A 14,609-nucleotide genomic window follows, 5' to 3' on the forward strand; every position below is an offset into this window, starting at 1 on the left:
AAACTACGGCCCTCCAGTTGTTCAGGAACTACAATTCCCATCATGCCTAGTCATGTCTGTGAATGTCAGGGTTTTGCAATGCCTCATGGGATGTGTAGTTCTACAACAGCTGGAAGGCCATAGTTTGAGGATCCCTGTCTTAGATTAATAGCAATGATGGAGTACTATTACTCCTCCTACTGCCCACCAACACTGGGGCTATGAATGTTCTCACTGATGCTCAGCCCTTGGGGCATTTTCTACCCCAATTGGTCAGAATCCGGCCCCCCTGAATTCAGAAAGACCGTAAACTGGCCCTTTGCTTTAGAAGTATAGAGACCCCTGCCCTAGACAAAACGAGCAGGAATCTAAGGGGGAAAAGTGTTCTGTACGGGTGAACCTCCGCTTTAAGCTAGAATAATCAACTCAGGTGAGGACACTGCTGGATGCCTGGACAAGTAAGTATCCTAATATTAAAAGTCAGCAGATGCAGTATTTGGAGCTTTTTTCTGAAGGGGCCTGGAGTGCCTCTTTAGTAAATGAAAGAGGTTGTGTTGGAGATTCTTGGATCTTGAATGTGGCATTCAAAGACAGGGTCTTTTGATACCAAAAGGGCTTACTGACCCATAGTATAAAATTCTGTTGAGCTCTTGTCTGCATGGGGTATGTGGTGGTGACAAAAGCACTTGGAAGTCAAGTGCAGAGTGCACACGGATGTGAAGCCGCAAGTTGTCACAGCCGCGTACCCATAGTTAAGATGCTGGCACCGGGGACGGGTGAAGAAAACAGCTCTGGTGAGCACAGTGCTGGATCCTGGGACAGGTGAGTGTCTGTTTATTAAAAGTCAGCAGCTATAGTTTTTGTAGCTACTGACTTTTAATTTTTACAAATATAACTGGAGCTCCTCTTTAACAACCACTGATATAGATAATGTACCTATCTGAGTAATAAAACTTGTAATATTTTTTATTATAAAAGTGTGACTGTTTTTTGATAAAGTAATGCATGAATATCTGGTTGGATGGATGTAGTAGCAATTCTTAACCACTTCAGCCCCGCACCATTTTGCTGGTCAATGACGGGCCACTTTTTGAGATTTGGCACTGCGTCGCTTTAACTGACAATTGTGCGGTCGTGCGACTTGGCTCCCAAACAAAATTGGCGTCCTTTTTCCCCACAAATAGAGCCTTTTTTTGGTGGTATTTGATCACCTCTGCGGGTTGTTTTTTTTGCGCTATAAACAAAAATAGAGCGACAATTTTGAAAAAAAAAATGAATATTTTTTACTTTTTGCTGTAATAAATATCCTCAAAAATATATAAAAAAAACAATTTTTTTCCTCAGTTTAGGCCGATACGTATTCTTCTACATATTTTTCGTAAAAAAAAAAAAAAAATCGCAATAAGCGTTTATTAATTGGTTTGCGTAAAAGTTATAGCGTCTACAAAAGAGGGGATAGTTTTATGGCATTTTTATTAATATTTTTATTTTTTTACTAGTAATGGCGGCGATCAGCGATTTCTATCGGTACTGCGACCTTATGGCGGACACATTTTTTAAACCATTGGCATTTTTATAGCGATCAGTGCTATAAAAATGCATTGATTACTGTAAAAATGTCACTGGCAGGGAAGGGGTTAACACTAGGGGGCGAGGAAGGGGTTAATTATGTTCCCTAGGTGTGTTCTAACTGAAGGGGGGGTGGGACTGACTAGGGGAAGTGACAGATCGCTGTTCATACATTGTATGAACATGCGATCAGTCATTTCTCCCCCTGACAGGACCAGGAGCTGTGTGTTTACACACACAGCTCCCGGTTCTCGCTCTGTAACGAGCGATCACAGGTCCCTGGCGGTGATCGCGCCTGCTGGGCACGAGCGTCGGCACCAGGGGCGAGCAGGGGGCACGCGCTAATGGCTGAAATGCGAGATGACGTAATATTACATCGTTTCGCGCAGCCGAGCCGACCTGCCGCCGTAAAACTGCGGCGGCTGGTCGGCTAGTGGTTAATGAATTCTCAAGGTGCTCAATAGATATTTTTGTTCTAATTTTGCCCTTTGTGTGCTTCATCCTTGAAAATAGTTGCTTACAAATATAGGTGTTGCTGAAAACTCATGACACGAATAAGTCGCGATTGTGAAGGTTTGGGATATTTTTCACTGGGAAGATACAACTTATAAAAGATCAGTTCAAATTTTTCTTTGGCCATGTGTGTTCACTAAAAAATTACCCCAAAATCTGCATCTTTCAACTACTTGAGTTCTTGAAGGTTTTACCCCCTTCATGACCAGGCCATTTTTTGCTATTCAGCACTGCAATACTTTACCTGGTAATTGCTCGGTCATACAACACTATATGCAATTTGTTCCAAACAAATAGAGATTTATTTTGGTGATATTTGATCAACACTGGATGTTTTATCATTTATTAGTTAGATGAAAATTAAAAAAAAAAAAACCCTGATATTTTCAACGGTTAAAAAAAAAAAAATCCAATAAAATCAAATTTCTTCATAAATTTAGTCCAAAATGTATTCTGCTAGAAGTCTTTGGTAAAATAAGTCCCAATAAGTGTATATTAATTGATTTGTGTAAAAGTTATAGAATCTACAAACTATGGGATATATATATATTTGAAAATTGATGAGTCCTGATGACCTATATCATTTCTTGAGGACCTAAAATGCCAGGACAGTACAAATAACCCCTTTTTGGAAAGTGGGCAGTCCAAGGTATTTAGTAAGAGTGCCCCAGGACGAAGTCTTTTGAGACGAAACGGCGTAGGGTGGCGGCGTGCTGACGTCTAGAAACCGCATACTGTGTCCCGGAGTGAACGGGTTGTGCTAGCCGGCCGGCTATATTTTCACTAGCGAATTTTATCTACATTCTTGTAAGTGTGATTTTAATTTTTTTTAATAAATTGCTATATGGGTTCACACTATGTAGCCTTTTTTCTTCTCCATATTGGTTTCAATCAACACTGAATATCGGTCCACTGTGGGAGAAGTCTTGGCCCCTGGACATCCTGCAAAGGTGGAGGTGTCTTATCTATCCATGCACTTTTCTGAGGTTTTTGCATTTTGATGTCACTATCTGCTTGAAGGGGAAAGGACAAAAAAAAAAATTCTACTATGAAAACACCATCAGATGCATATTTTGTGCTTTTTGTTTGAATAATAGACTTTTCACATTTGATTCATTACCATTCGTAATTAATGGGATCTATTATCTCAATTATGGGTCTAATATTTGTTTCATTCAAATTATATTTTTACTTTGTATCAATATCACTATAGTGTTCACATTAGTTGCGCAGCTATTTTTCCATTGTTCTAGTCTGTTTGTGGGTATCTCACATTTTAAGCTGCTTGCATTTTCATATATTCAAATTTACTGAGACAGCGCAGTATTTTCACATTTTTTCATTTAGTAAGAGGCATGGCAAGTTTTTTTAAAGTTGTCTTTTTTTGTCACAATTTGTTGAAAAATTCAAACAATGTACAGTACAGGGTCATCATGTGTGTGGTGGTGGTCAGGGACACTCAGGCTGGGTTCACACTAGTGCTAATTGGATGAGGGTTTCCACCGCATCCAATTCACACAGCAGGAGATTGTCACCGGCTCTCTATGGAGCTGGTTCACATATCTCCGCATAGGCTCCGGTGCTAATTGAACTGTGAACTTTTTGGCACACTGGACTACTGCTGTGAGCTCATATGTGAACCGAGCCTCACTGGTGAAAGTATGTTAAAAAAAAGTATTTATATATTTTTACTGATTTTTTTACATACTTTAGTACCATCATAGTAACAATGTACTACTCTGGGTGGTGATCAGATTACCCTTTGTTACAATGATGATCATTGTAGCAGCAATGGGGCAGATTCACGTAGAAAGCTCTTATGCTGCGGCGGCGTAACGTATCCCATTTACGTTACACCGCCGCAAGTTTACAGCGTAAGTGCCTGATTCACAAAGCACTTACCTGTAAACTTGCGGCGGCGTAGCGTGAATCCGCTCGGCGCAAGCACGATGGGGCGGGCACCATTTAAATTAGGCGCATTCCCGCGCCGAACGTACTGCGCATGCTCCGTCCGTAAAATTACCCGACGTGCATTGCGCTAAATGACTTCGCAAGGACGTCATTGGTTTCGACGTTAACGTAAATGGCGTCCAGCGCCATTCACAGACGACTTGCGCAAACAACGTGAAATTTAAAATTTTGACGCGGGAACGACAGCCATACTTAACATTGGTTACACCACCTAGAGGGCATGCTTAGTTTTACGCGACGCATCTCTACGGAAACTACGTAAATTTAGATTGACGGGCAAAGCGGACGTTCGTAAATCGGCGTAACTGGTCATTTGCATATTCTACGCCGACCGCAATGGAATCGCCACCTAGCGGCCGGCCAGTTACACCTGTCGGATCTTAGGGCTATCTATGCGTAACCTGATTCTATGAATCAGGCGCATAGATACGACAATCGTATCTCAGAGATACGACGGCGTATCAGGAGATACGACGGCGTATCTCTTTTGTGAATCTGGCCCAATGTTTTCAACTGTCATAAATAGGTTACGTTCATGCCAGCTCTGATTGGTTACAGCTAAACACATGGTACAGGGTGCTGACTGGCCAAGGTACCATGTGATAGCTGTGGGCCAATCACAGCTCACTGGTATAGGAAGCAGAGCCGTTATGAATGCGAATCATTTATAATTCATAACAGCTTTGTTTAAATTGTGATCACATGATCCCCTAGCTGCCAAGGGTGCCTGGGTACCAGAATCATGGAGTAGGCACAATGATGCACATGTAGGCGATTGTGCGTGCACGTGCTGCAGTATACTGCATGTACTGTGGCAGGTCGGCAAGTGGTTAAAGCAGAACTTCATCCTCCCCCTCTGGCACTTTTTGGGGGTGAATGAGAAACTTGTAAAGCGCAACACATGCGAACTGAATCGCCTCTGGGCGCTGTATCCATTTCATGGGTAAGGAACCCCTTGACCTCAGAAGAGATGGGTTTTAATCTTTCTCCTGAAGGCCAAGTGGTCCGACTCCAGTCGGATGGTGGTTGGTAGTGCATTCCACAGGCGAGGTCCCTGGACTGCAAATCTTCGATCTCCTTTGGACTTGTATCTGGACAAGGTTTTGATTGGTGGATTGCAGAATGCGATTGGGGTTATGGGCTTTTATTTGTTTACATAGATATTGGGGGGCGTTTCCTTGGATACACTTATGCATTAGGCAGAGTGCCTTGAAAGTGATTCTGTCTTTTACTGGCAACCAATGAAGGGATCTCAGTGAAGGCGAGATTGATTCCCATGGTTTTTTGCCGGCCACTAGTCGAGCGGCCGTATTTTGAACGACTTGCAGACGAGTGATTTGGTATTTGGGGAGTCCTAGATAGAGGGCATTTGCGTAGTCGAGTCTGGAATTGATGATTGTTCCCACCACGACTGCAATGTCCTCATTCGGGATAAAGGGGGTGAATCTGCGTAGCAGATGGTGCGATCCACTGACTACTGACCCTATTTGTGCATCCATTGTCATGTAGGTGTCAAACATGACCCCGAGACTTTTGACTTTGGTGCTGGATTGACCCAGAATGGGTGGGGGAGTCCAGGTTGACGCGGGGTGACTTTTCCGGTTAGCGTGGAACAGGAAAAGTTCTGTTTTCGAACCGTTGAGTTTAAGATAACTGTTTGTCATCCAGTTATCTATTAGGTGGGGTGGGTACCTGGTTTTGACAAGTACCTGCTTCCACTTTCAGTTCAGATCGACACGGCAATCTAAGACTTCAGTTCACCTCCCCCAACTTTGCTTGCAATCTTCTGGGACACAGAAAACTAGCGGAACCATTCACGAGGTGCAGTGTGGCTCATGCATGCACAGTAGGAAACCCGCTCTGAAGCTGCAAGGGTCACTTCTGGTTTCCCTTACTAGAGATGGTGGTGCCTGCACCCTATGCTGATTAAAGAATCGGCTTGGGTGAGGACACTGCTGGATACCTCGACAGGTAAGTGCCCTTACATTAAAAATCAGCAGCTACAGTATTTGTACCTGCTGACTTTTAAGCCTGGAGCTCTGCTTTAAAAAAGTTTCCAATTTTGTGTTGGGCCACAGGTTAGACACCGCTGACTTAATTAGCAGAACTACCTTGCCACAGTTCCTCTTCCTTTAACATACTATTGTGTATGTGAAGGAGTGAGGACTATCTGGCACCTCCCACACGAGAGCCTTGTGACATACAGAAACTCCCTGCTATCTGGAAGGTCCTCCTAAGCACATGTCATTCCTCTCAGCTTAACCGCACCACGGCCGAGAAATGACAATGAACTCATTCAGAGAGCACTCGGAAATGACGCCTACGTAAAGCCGGGCAAAGGCACAGCCACGTGACCAGCGCCGACAACGTCAGTCCGCTCTGCTCTCTTCTTTGCCTCCTATTGGCTCACACGTTCGCGCTTTGCTCTCGCGCTTTTCACACCTGACTCACGTTCCACTTACGCCAACGAGGATTGGCTGCATGGCCGCCTTCTTCGCCCCCTGACTCCTCCTTTCCCACGCTGACCATGCACAGACCATAAGTCTTTTCTCATTGGTTGCATGCCCTGGGTGGAGATACATCCTGTCCCGCCTTTTCAGGGTTCTGCCAATTGAGAGCTGGTGTCACGCCCCCGGACCGTGTCCTGCGATTGGCCTGGCCGTAGAGTGGGCGGATCAGAGCGCTGCGTTGTGTCAGAGGTATCATAGCGGCCGGAACCGTCAGAGGAAGAGAGGGGAGATCGTGCGTGTGCGGTGATACTGGCACTGACAGCCCGAATTCAATGAACAGCTCGCCTGTAAGTATCGGGGCCTTACATTGCTTCCGGCCCTGTAATGTCATCCAATGGGTGTGCGGGCTTTGGGGCCCAGTCACTGGACTGGGTGCACACCGGCTTCATGTGGAAGGGGGAGGGCTGTGGCCCTAGTTTGTAGCAGCATGGGAGGCAGGGGAGTTGGGATCCGCTATATAGAGGGCGTATGTGTTATACTAGGAGATCCCAGGAGCGGATCATCCCCTGACATCACCATGTGTCTTCTTCCCCACCCAACTACAAAGCACGATCCCACATAGAACCAGGAGATCACCAACATGGCCTCATTGCAGCACCCACAACAATGTGATCACATCTGTCCTCTCATCACGTGACTGACGTCTTCGCATCACCCAGGTGACCAGACCCCCATACAGTCTGATGGTACAATCTCCTTCCAGGTGACCAGACCCCCATACAGTCTGATGGTACAATCTCCTTCCAGGTGACCAGACCCCCATACAGTCTGATGGTACAATCTCCTTCCAGGTGACCAGACCCCCATACAGTCTGATGGTACAATGTCCTTCCAGGTGACCAGACCCCCATACCGTCTGATGGTAGAATCTCCTTCCAGGTGACCAGACCCCCATACAGTCTGATGGTACAATCTCCTTCCAGGTCACCAGACCCCCATACAGTCTGACGGTACAATCTCCTTATAGGTGACCGGACCCCCATACAGTCTGATGGTAGAATCTCCTTCCAGGTGACCAGACCCCCATACAGTCTGATGATAGAATCTCCTTCCAGGTGACCAGACCCCCATACAGTCTGATGATAGAATCTCCTTCCAGGTGACCGGACCCCCATACAGTCTGATGGTAGAATCTCCTTCCAGGTGACCAGACCCCCATACCGTCTGATGGTACAATCTCCTTCCAGGTGACCAGACCCCCATACCGTCTGATGGTACAATCTCCTTCCAGGTGACTAGACCCCCATACCGTCTGATGGTACAATCTCCTTCCAGGTGACCCTCGTGTGGGGACACTAGTTCTGAGGGGTTGGGGCAAGGGATTCCCCCTAATTTGCATAGATTTCCTCTCACTTCCTGTTTGGCTATGGGGCAGGAAGTGAAGGGACATCTCTGCAATGGGACAGGGATGGTAAAAAAGAAACTGACAGGGATTATAACCCTCCCTTACTCTATCCAAAATGGGGGAAAAAAAGTGTTGCCTATAGCCCTACTTTAAGCACAAATTTCTGATAATTTGATGGAGAGAAATAAGCAGATATAATCGCGCCAATAGTGCAGCAGAAAAAATAGCACTGTGAGGAAGGTTTGTGGTCCAGGTTTATAGGACAGTCAAAATTAGAAGCAGTGCCCCCCCCCCCCCCCATAGTTGCAGAATGCTGACCGCACGCATACCGGGAGCAGTGCAGCCACTTTATGGGGACGCTAGACTCATTTTGACTAACAGAGTAGTGCAATCCGGCGGGTACTCTTTTCATGCTGGCCTTGGCCAGGATACAGCATTGACTGGACCTCACCTCCATCTCCACCCGCTGATCCCTCGCTGTTGGGCACCGGGATGCCGCTTCACCCAATTCTGGGATTTGAAATCCCCACACTTGCTCTCCTCTCATCACAGCATTGACGAGGCAGCTTTTGATTGATCAGCGCTGTCCATGTGACGATGCTGACCAATTGGCATGCCTCTTCTGTACACGCTGAGAGGTACGGATAAGAGCTTAAGATTTGAAATTCCTGTGGCTCAATCTCCTATGTGTACCTCTCGGCGTGTACAGAAAAGAGGCATTCTAATTGGTCAGCACGTCGCATGGACATCGCTGACCAATCAGAAGATATCTGACCTATTCTGACAACGTGAGGAGAGAAATTCATGGGGATTTCAGTTCCCTGGACTGGTGAAGCAGCAGCTTTGTGGTGTCTGACAGCAGGGGATCGCAGGGCTCCAGTACAGTGGGACCGGGGTTCAGTGTAAGGCCATCCTACAGATTTTCTGTAAAGGTGACATTACACGTTAAAGTGGAACCCTGGGATGGGATGGTAAAATACCCCATGCACAGCGAGGGTTAAATGCCCCTTTATTTCCTAGGGGTGGGTGTAGAGATGTTAGACAGGTGTTCATGTTCTGGTGGTTACCAGGGATTTCCTGTCATGATTAGTCCCAGTGACAGTGAGGACAAATAGAGTGGGTTTACCCTAGTGGGCCACACCAATTTTATGTATACATAGCTCTGTGCATTTGGATGGTATAGACGTGCCTCATATTACACAGGTTTGGTAAAGTTAAATGAGATTGTACAGGACTTGTACAATCAGGTTGTAGTGTGTATGACTAGCCTAAGGCTGGCCATACATTATACAACGTTCCTTTAGATTTACCAAAACCATATAATGAGGTCAAACCTACAGTTTCAATTTTGGATGCAATCAGACAGGCTTATTGGCTGCTGCTTGGTTGGATTTTGATAGAACCTCATAATAAGTTTTAGTAAATTTTAAAGTTGACTGCAAAAAAGATTGTATAATCCGATTGTAAGGTGTATGGTTAGCCTTAAAGAAAAGCATCCAAGTGAGCCCTAAATCAAGCACAGGTTGCCCTGGGTTCAAATGTATTGTAAGAGGCATTGAGGAGTACGAATTCTGCTACCCAGCCTGGGGGATTGTTTGTTCTCAAAATGGTTGATAAGGACAGCGATTTAGATACTGACAGCATGGAGGATTCGCAGACACCGCTCACTTTGTGGTTTCCTATGGCTGACATCTAAGGGGAGTTTGAAGCTCTGCATCATGAAGAATTGCTTTTGTTTAATCCTGGTTGCATCGGAGGGCTGTTGATCTTTTGTAGGCACATTGTGTCTATTTGCGTATGATGTGTGCATGGCATTTCTCAGGGCAGGTTTCCAATTGGCGACAACAGTTTACCATGATTGTGTAATGTGTGTTGAATCAGCCACTTGCAGTCTCTATTAGAAGTCTGTGTGACAACACAGATCATTTGGGGGAGCCGGTGTTGTCACCCTATGATAGGAAGTGCTTAACCTAGGGACTTCTGGTTTTATATTGATAAAATCTGTAGATTTAAAGTGATTGAGAAATTATTTTAGACATTTTATTTTTAACACAGTAATGCCTATAGAATTTTAGTAATTGGGCTTGCATCTACTTTAAAGAGGAGGTCCAGGAAAAAAAAAATTAAAAGCCAGCAGCTACACATACTGCAGCTGCTGGCCTTTAATAAATGAACACTTACCTGTCCTGAAGTCCAGCGATGTCGGCAGTAGGGTTCCCGGCGTGAAGCCGAAAGGATACACTGCCTCTGCGGGTAAGGGAACCCAACAGTGTAGCCTTTCGGCTTCACGCCCGGGAACCCTGCTGCGCGAGTCCCCGCTCCTCTCTCCTATTAGCCCGGCGGCTAGGGGAGGAGGGAGCCCCGCGGCCAGACTACCGGAAGTGTGAAAAGATACCTGTCAAAGATTTGACATGTCAAATTCCATGCCAAATTGGTGCAACGCCGCTGCACCGATTCCAAAAGGTAATTTTATTTACTACTTTTGGCGACTTCGAGATGGGATTTCCATAGAATGCATTACGGTAAAAACCCATGAGCCTTTACCTCGCAGTATTTCAGGCTGTCAATGTGAATCTGGGCTAAGCCCAGGTTCACACTGAGCTGCGGTAATGAAGCCGTGCGAGTTCAGTTTAACTCGCACACGATTTCACTCCTGCCTGTCAGTCCCGATTTCAGCCGCGATCTCGGAGACATCTGTGCAGGTTTCTTATTTGTTTTATTATTCATTAAAGTCCTAACAGACCTCACTGGATGCTGATATCAGAACGATGTTGCCTTCTCTAACTTAGGCCCCTTTCACATTGACGGACCGTTCGTCCGTTTATTACTAGTCCGTTTACGGACTTATAATGCATCCCTATGGGATCGCGTCCGTTAGCGGATGGAGCATCCGCTAACGTCCGCAACCATCCTCAGCCGTCAATATCCCGTTTTTCGGACTGAAGAAAACCCTATTTTTCTTCCGTCCGGCGGAACGGATCGGATGAAGACGGACAGACGGTCAGTCTTCATCCGATTTCCCCATAGGGGAGAGCGAAGGAGAGACAGGGCGGTCTCTGCACTGTGTGTGGGGACCGCCCTATCCGCCGACAGCTCAGCGGGCATTACGGAGGATCCCCGCTGAGCTTTTGCGGACACACGGAGCGGACACAAAAACGGTCCGCTCCGTGTGAAAGGACCCTTAGAAGCAGATATTGATTAGTATCGGTTTACCATGTTGACATGATTTTCTCCAAATTTCAGTAATTAGGATGGATTTGCAAAGACTGGAGCAGCCAGAATCTATAGCATCTGTGCATGGCAACCAATCACCTTCTAGCTTTCATGATAAAAGTATAATTGAACAAGCTAAAGATGGAAGCTGATTTGTTACCATGCACAGTTGCTCCAGTTTCAGCAAACATTTGTTGTATGGTAAATTGGGGGAATGGGGTGTACAAGATCTGGAGCAGCTGTGGATAGTCAGCTTCTATCTGGCTGTAATGGCTCATTCACATGGGTGTCTGAAATGTTGCGTACAGCCTAAAGCTTTGTTTGCATCTAAACGCAGCACTATAAGAATCAATGGGGCCATACACATAGCTGTGTCTAAAATAAAAATTTGTACGGCAATGAACAGCATACAAAATGTAGAACACGGCTGTACACATTTGTAGATATTACATGTGTAAACACACGTCTATACATGCATAGGGAGAGATTTACTAAAACTGGTACACAAAGAATCTGGTGCAGCTGTGCATAGTAACCAATCAGCCTCCAACTTGACAATAAAACCTGGAAGCTGATTGGTTACTATGCACAGCTGCACAAAAATACCAGTTTTAGTAAGACCCCTTTCACACTGAGCCGTGTGTAAGGCCCCTTTCAGACTGGGGCGGGAGCCGCGGTGGCGGTATAACGCCGCTAAAAATAGTGGCGCTATACCGCCGGTATTGCTGCAGGAATCAGCCGCTAGCGGTGCGGTATTAACCCCCGCTAGCGGCCGATAAAGGGTTAATACCGCCCGCAATGCTCCCCTATAGGTGCTTTTAACCCCCGCTAGCAGCCGAGAAAGGGTTAAAACCTGAAGCAACGCATTGTGGGTGGTATAGCTGCGCTATCCCATTGATTTCAATGGGCAGGAGCGTTAAACACACCACTTCTTCACCGCTCCAAAGATGCGGCTAGCAGGACTTTTTTTTTACTGTCCTGCTAGCGCAACGCTCCAGTGTGAAAGCCCTTGGGGCTTTCATACTGGAGACAATGAAGCAGCTTTTTGAAGGCGGATTGCAGGCACTATTTGTAATGCTATACGCCCTCGGTGTGAAGGGGTCTAAATCTCCCCCCCCATAAAGTCATTAGTAAAAGTGTATTTAAAGCGGAGTTCCACCCACAATTTCACTTTTTAAATATAAATACCCCTGTAATACACAAGCTTAATGTATTCTAGTAAAGTTAGTCTGTAAACTAAGGTCCGTTTTGTTAGGTTGTTACAGCATTTAGACACTTTATAAAATAGAAATTGACTGGGGCCATCTTAAGTGTGGGCATCATGAAGCCAGACTGTATGACTTCCTGGATTTCAGCCTTGCAGATCTCGAACATGCTCAGTGCTGCACAAGCAGTGTCAGATCAGGTTTCAGCACCTGTGCTGTCCAAGTCACATGATTCTTTGAGACTGGGGAATGCACAGACTCCTGGAAAGTTCTGTGCAGTTAAGCACCTAGGTGCAGGAAGTGGGAAGATTAACTATTCTGCATAGCAACAACACTTTGAAGGCATCTAAAAAAAAAAAAATGTTCGTAAAGGACTCCATTCACACTTGTACAGCTTTAAAGTCCTGCTACTTTGGAGTGCGACTTGGATGCGACTTTGTTTTAACTGCAAAGTCTGGCCCACTGTTGCATGTAAAACCTTCAGGTATGACTTTCGCTCAACTTTTGAGGGTTAACATTGAAGTCTGTGGCCCTCGAGTTGCATTAAAGTCAGACCAAAGTATTGCATTAAAGCGGAGGTTCACCCTAAAAACACGTATATACCATTACATTCAGCATACTTCCGACATGTACAGTATGCTGTTTTTTTTTTTTTTTTTTTTTTTTCGCTGTACATACCATATTGTTCTTTTCCACCTGGTTTCCGGGTACTCGCTCCCGCGGGAGTAGGCGTTCCTATGCAGCGGCGCAATGTCACCTGGGACTTAGCCTAGATGATTGACGTGCTTGATAAAAACTTTCCCCTGGCGGATAAGGCGCATCACGAGTTTGCGAAAATAGCTGAACTGGAAGTCGGCTCTATACGGCGCCTGCGCACAGACTAAGTGCCGTGTAGAGTTGACTGCGCAGGCGCCGTATAGAGCCGACTCCCAGTTCGGCTATTTTCGGAAACTCGTGACGCCCCTTATCCGCCGGGGTAAAGTTTTTATCAAGCACGTCAATCATCTAGGCCAGGGGTGTCAAACTGGCGACCCTCCAGCTTTTCCGAAACTACAAGTCCCATCATGCCTCTGCGAGTCATGCTTGTAACTGTTAGCCTTGCAGTGCCTCATGGGACTTGTAGTTTTGCAACAGCTGGAGGGCCGCCAGTTTGAGACCCCTGATCTAGGCCAAGTCCCAGGTGACATTGCGCCGCTGCATAGGAACGCCTACTCCCGCGGGAGCGAGTACCCGGAAACCGGGTGGAAAAGAACAATAATACGGTATGTACAGCGAAAAAAAACAACAAACAGCATACTGTACATGTCGGAAGTATGCTGAATGTAATGGAATATACATGTTTTTAGGGTGAACCTCCGCTTTAATGTTGCTGCGACTTTAAGGCATGCATAAATGAATGGCTATCATTGGCAAACATGGGGTATGATTGTCATGTGGCTTTAATCAAAGTTGCAAAAGTGTGAGTGGATGTAAACTTGTATTTTACATGGAATCTTCTTTACCCCTTGATGGCGTTCTTTCAAACGAAACGCACCGGAGAGAACTACAGCGGTGATGCCCTTACTCTTGGCATTTATCCATCCCATAGGGATATTGGGTTTAGGCACAGTTATACTTCCAATATAGGTCCCAGCAGTTTGTGGATCATCCTGATTGCTTGGTCTTGTCCATTCTGGAATACTGACATCCATCCCATAGGGATTTTGCGATACAGCGCAGCCTGACCACCATCTTGGGGTCTTAATACCTGGTGAGTGGGATGTGCACTGTGTTTGCACAATGCTTCTTCACTCACTTTTGGAACGCTGGATTTTGTCAACACTTAAATGTCTACATAAACTTTATTTATTTTTTTTTATTTCTGCGTGAAGCACTTTTTCCTGGCTTTTATGGGTTCATTTTTATTACGTGTACATATGTTTTAAACCACTTTTTCCACTTTATTGTATGATTATTACAATTTCTAATAGCGCAAATAAAACTATTTGTTTTTTATGGTTTATATTTTACTTATGTGGATATACCGTAAGTGCAGCTACGATAGATGGATATCTATATGTCTTGTTAGATTGTGACGCAATTATTTGTATGGTGACACTTTTGCGCTACTTGTTTGCAATTTTTTTTCACGTGGAATCTGCTCAGCCAGCAAGTACCTGCGTTCATGTAGAAAATTAAGATACCCCCGTTTGAAAGAAATCTAAAGATGCAGTTTTTCCCCCCAACACTTGTTTGTGGGGTGTATTACAGGTACTGTGTTGGGATGCCTTCCGGATTGACATGTATTAGGTAGCCAATAATGGA

The 14,609-nt window shown here is 45.4% G+C and overlaps 1 protein-coding gene across 2 annotated transcripts in view; it reads left to right on the plus strand.

Annotated features, from left to right (window-relative positions):
• Positions 1-6,678: 6,678 nt before the first annotated feature.
• The window catches only part of PTP4A2 (protein tyrosine phosphatase 4A2), a 67,076-nt gene continuing 59,145 nt past the window's right edge, over positions 6,679-14,609 (plus strand). Inside the window, exon 1 of one of the 2 annotated variants that reach the window (XM_040337066.1) lies at positions 6,679-6,829. The gene's annotated coding sequence lies outside the window, so the exon portion shown is untranslated. The remainder of the gene's footprint in view (positions 6,830-14,609) is intronic. The other variant, XM_040337068.1, reaches the window with a different exon arrangement.

Source organism: Rana temporaria, chromosome 2, assembly GCF_905171775.1.
Source record: "Rana temporaria chromosome 2, aRanTem1.1, whole genome shotgun sequence".
Classification (NCBI taxonomy): Eukaryota; Metazoa; Chordata; class Amphibia; order Anura; family Ranidae; genus Rana; species Rana temporaria.